At 44.1% G+C, this 5,331-nt stretch overlaps 1 pseudogene; it reads right to left on the reverse strand.

The window, feature by feature from the left end:
- Window positions 1-3,169: 3,169 nt before the first annotated feature.
- On the reverse strand, window positions 3,170-4,369 carry LOC144377615 (heme oxygenase 2 pseudogene; annotated as a pseudogene).
- Window positions 4,370-5,331: the final 962 nt, after the last annotated feature.

Genomic DNA, 5,331 nt, shown 5'->3' on the forward strand with positions numbered 1-5,331 from the left:
ATGAAAGTTCTTATAAATATATTTTACACTCACAGAATCAAGGTAATAATAATATCCTGCAAAAAGATGATTACTATGAAATTTTTTTGCATTTTTATTTGACAGAATAGCAATAATAGGTTCTGTACTATTAAGTTCCACATACTAGGGCTCTCTGGAAATTTTTGGTATAGTTCTTCCCTATAGTTCCCTATAGTTTCAATGGAACGCACATACATTTGCTTTGCTCTGTTGAAGGTAATAAGCATGTTTAGGAGCATTTTCTTTTAGTATCCAATCTTCCATTCAAATGCTTAATGCCTTTCTGATTTTATGATTTGAGGCTGCATAAGTCACCCTAAGTCATGATTCAAAGGTAACTAACAATTTACACATCAACTTGATCCAAAATTCTGACATCTGCAGGAGATGCAGAGAAATAGGTCCATCTATGTGCACCAGAATTTTGAGTAAGGAGAGATTGCTAAGAGGGAGGGAGTGCCATATTTTAAAGTTGATTAGAGGTACTGTGGATTGCAAAGTTGAGTCTCCTCTGGTCCCTGTGCTTGTGTATTTGTGTCTGCCTCTGGATTCTAACTGTATGCTCAGTCCTTTAATGAGGTCTCACAGAGATGCAGGGGGCAAGAGGCAGCTTGAGCCACATTCTCAGGGTATCATCTGGCGGGGTTGGCCTTGACCTTATATTTGAGCTCTGATAATGGTTTGTCTTCCTTGGTCCTCATAAGTAGAGCTAATAAAGGAAAAAGGATAGCTCAGGCTTTGCCATGGCTACTGTTGGACCCAAGGCAGGTTTTTATTCTTCATGGCCTCTGCAGTTTTTTTTTTGGGAATGATGGAGAGCCATGGCTGTAGACTTTCTATGTAAAGGTGGCTCAGGTTGACATCTGATGGGAACTGGGGCAAGAATAGCTAGCAGGCCTGTCTTGGAGTGGCATTTATATGACAAATTGTTCACTTTTAATTTCCTTATATGTAGAGCTCAAATAAAAAATGCTCTAAGTTTTCTAAAGAGGCATGTATTCACAGTTCATATGAGGTTAAGGAAAATACAGTTGTTTCTACCGAAGAGTAACAAGAAAAATCATATGAAGTCATATCAGTAGATAACCCATCAAAATAGTGATGTTCATCTGGGTTTTATAACGGAATGATGTATGGCAAAAAATAACAATGCATTCATCCTACCTTCAAAAAGCCAAGTGAGGCTGAGGAATTATAGCAGTGCGATTCTTTGGTTATGGCTGGAAGCAAATGCTTCAGTGATTTCCCTGTAAGCTCTTATCTCTTTTTGAATTTACAACTAATTTGGTTTGTTCTGACATCACTACTGGTACTCTTCAAGAAAGTTTTTGTTAGTCACAGGAGGAAGAAAAATACATTTCATAGATCACAGAAATCATTGACAAAGCCACGCTGAACGCAGCACAGCAGTCAGAGTGAGAGGGTGGGTGGATGAGAGAGTGAATGCTCCCTTCACAGGGGATGGGAGAGGTTGAGATGACACATGTGCAATGCCTAACCTGGTGACTAGCATGCAGTACCAGCTCCTTAAATGATACCTCTGATTAGAATTATTCTTTCAAGGTTCATTCCTCATCTCAATCACCAGTTCAATACTTCATCTTTTCTCTTATTCATAGAAATAGACCTAGCCAGGATCACCAATCCCAAATTCTTTGCCAGGTTCTTAAGAAAGCATACTGTAGCCTCACTTTTGAAGATTTGCTCAGCATGTCTGAATAATAAAGACTTTGAGGAGCCCAGCAGGAAAGAAGAAAACTTGTTAACTTTTGTTTTACTTAATGTTTTTCAAATTTTTTGGGACCCTGTATTCATCTATTATGTCTTATTATGTTTTCATGGGTCACCAGTTTTGGGGGACAAATTTTCACTGGTTCACCCTATGGCAAAATGACAATTTCACACTCAGCAGTTCATCCAGTTAGAGAATCCTAGGGAATGATCACTGCAGACTTTTTAGGAGAAAAATTAAGTTTTCTTTTTCTCATCCATCAAATGAAATTCATCTAAACTTTGTGGGTAGCATGTTATGACAAATGAAATGGTATATTCTGACTTAATTGAGGTTATTGATTTATGGTTCTAGTGATCAAGGGAGAGCTGAATTGGTGAGACAAGAGGGTATGCATTGGTTTTGGCATTGCTTGGTAGTTATCCTTCATGCCTCTGCAGAACTTCAAAGTTCACATTCACATTTACTTAAACTCATCTTCTTTGACCCAGAAAACTGCTGTAGGTATTAGGCTGGAAATGCAACGATCAATCCCATCAACAGCTAAGTAAGTCATCAAGAGGCGAAAATGTTTAAGGCTCAAGATTTAGAAGTTGAGTCTCTTGGTTCAATTTAGTTCCACAAGCATTTATTTAGCACCTACTATGGTCCAGATATTGGGCTAGGTTCTGGTAGTATAGGGTGATAAAATATGCAGAGTATCGAAGAGACAGATACAAATACAAGTTACAGCAGTGTGAAAAGTGTAGCAACAAACTCAGAGGCAATCATGATAGTCAGGGAAGAATACAAAGGAAAGGTGACTTTTGAATTGGGGTTTGAAGGTTATATAAGAGTTTTCCCTTGGGAAACAAGCAGGGAAAGATAGAGGCTATTTCAGCCCCCATAGCAGGTGGTGGGTCTTAGAGGATATTATTTGGGTACGTGCAAGCTGTGTGTGTTCGGGCTCTGAGATAGAAAATTTCTGAGAGTTTCCCCTTCATTTCTTTCTACTTGTTTCTGAACAAATTTGGAGGCACAATGTTTTGCAAGAGCCACGTCACGTGAAAGCATGATGATGGATGGGAGAAATTCATCAATGTTGGCTAAGAAATTCATCTATGAGGTTAAAGTTTAAAAACTTTAATAAATCAAATCTCAAACTTGGGATTGAAAAAAATGAATGTAAGGGACAGGCTTCTGGCTTCAGGCTGCCCACGTTGTTCTCTCACTTGCTGGGGGGAAGGCCTTTTCCCTGTGGCCTGATTGGTAATGATTCCTGCAAAGTTTCAGTCCCAAATCCCTTTTTATTGATTAATAGGATCTTGAGTTCTCCTGAGAACTCAGAACCAAGAAGCATTGCATTTCCCTTCCACAGGCCCTCAGTAGAGCCAAAGGACTGATTAGGGTTGGCTTCCAGGGAGGTGGTCTTTTTTTTTTTTTTTTTTTTTTAGCATCTAGCTTTTATTGGTTGCCTGTTTTCTCAAACCCAGCCTTTAAAAAAAGTCACCTGAGGCGGTAGTTTAGTGGGGTAGAATGGGGTAGGACAGAGGTCACTTGGGAGGACTCCAGCATGGCATGATGGGTCCTTCACATGTAGTACCAGGCCAAGAGTCCAGCAGCAGGGGCACACCAGCAGCCAGAATGAACTGGAGACTGGGCTTCCTCAGCGCAGCCATGGCTGACCAGAAGGGACAGCTGCTGCCCTCCAGGGCACCTTTGTCTTGCTGAGCAGCATAGAAGGGGCATTTAGGTACATCTTCCTTCCCGACGTGCCCAGGGAGCCCATCCTCCAGGGTCTCTCTGGCCAAAGCAGAGCCAGCCTGGTCCAGTTCATTGAAGGCCTTGTACTCAAAGGCCTCCTCCACAATCCTCTCTTTGGTCTTCAAATTCAGGTCCAGGGCATTCATCCTGGACCGGTAGGACTGTTTGAACTGCTGGGCATTGTCCACGTGCTCAAACAGGTAGAACTGGGTCCCTTCCCCTGTGCTGGGGAGTTTCAGTGCCGGCTGGGCCACCTTCTTCAGCACCTGGCCTCCTGAGAGGTCCCCCATGTAGCGGGTGTATGCATGGGCCACCAGCAGCTCTGGCTCATTCTGCCCTATAGAGTGGATCCGCTCTACATACTTCTGGGCAGCCTCAGAGCACTTCACCAGCTCCTCCCAGTTTCCACCAAAGAAGTACTCCATGTCCTTGGTCAGAGCCTCCTTCCGGTGCAGCTCCGTGGGGAAGTACAAGTGGGCAAAGGCTGGGTGGTCCTTGTGGCGGTGCATTTCCTCCCCAAGGGCTGAGTATGTGAAGTAAAGTGCAGTTGTAGCCAGCTTAAATAGCTCCTTCTTAATGTTGCCTTTCAAGAAATCCTTGACAAACTGGGTGTTTTCTGCCCGGTCATGTGCTTCCTTGGTCCCAGGGTGTGTGCTTCTTTGGTCCCTTCCTTGTGGAGCTCAGAGAGGTCAGCCATTCTGGTATGGTTTTCCTTTTCTGGGGCCACAGAGTTCTTTTTCTCAGATTCATCTACTCCCTCAGAGGTCTCCACTTCTGCTGACATGGTTGCTGAGCGGTTCTTGATGCCCTGACAATGGTTCTGCCGAAGGTCTACTCGCCCCGAGCGTCCGCTCCTCAGCTCGCCTGCCAGCTACTCCCAGGGAGGTGGTCTTTAACCAGCATCCCCACATCACCCCCACCAGGACCTTCCTACAACATGGGAGGCTGCGTGGTATCAGGATCATGGAGCTGGGCAGAACCAGACGGTCCTCAGCTAAACTGGTGCTGCCTTTAGAAGGAAGTATGGAAAGGTTCCTATTTTAAAATAAGCCTCCTGGGTGAAATCATAAGGTCAAGCAAGGCACTGGGGCTTATTAAAGGGTGATGTGCACAACCCAGAACTGCTCATGGACATTTCTCTTTCTCCACTCAAGGAGACAGAGGATGGGTAATACGAACCCTCCTGAGCCAGGCAACAGCGGCTGTCCTTTTTTTCTCCATGGATGGAAAGTATTCTGTGACTCAGAGAAACAGCCAGAGACCAAAGGACTGCTTGAAGCTGGGCAGCACATGGCGAGGGCTGCTTTGAATTAAGGTTCTTTCTGTTTGATTGCAGTGGCTGAGGCCAGCTTCCAAGAATCCTGTCCCTAGCTTCTTAGAGGGGACTCTTGCTCTTGGTGGGGTTTGTACATGTCTTATTTTTAGCACATCTTTCTCTATGAATTTTCAAAGGTGGGATTCATTTGTTTTTTGAAGGAAATGGGCTATGATTTTGCTAGATGGACCAGCTAGCCAGCCTGGGTGTGCTGGCTATTACCTGGGGATTCACTCACATCCTCAAACTATTTTGCATATGGCTCTCTCCTGCTCTGGGCTTTTTAAGTATAATCTATAGATTGTACAACAAGGCTTCACTTGGCTTCTGGCTTTGTTATGGCCAATGAGAGAAGAACAGAGGGCTTGAAGGGAGAGATCTGGGTACTTTTTCCCATTTCCTCTCTCCCAGCAAAGGTGCTGTGTCTGGCTGCAGCTGTGCCTTCCCATGTCCACTGCTTGATGGGTGACCCCACCTCTCTTGTGTCCATTCTCACTGGGCTTAGCTATTACCATACCTG

Source organism: Ictidomys tridecemlineatus, chromosome 5 (genome assembly GCF_052094955.1).
Source record: "Ictidomys tridecemlineatus isolate mIctTri1 chromosome 5, mIctTri1.hap1, whole genome shotgun sequence".
In the NCBI taxonomy this organism is placed as follows: Eukaryota; Metazoa; Chordata; class Mammalia; order Rodentia; family Sciuridae; genus Ictidomys; species Ictidomys tridecemlineatus.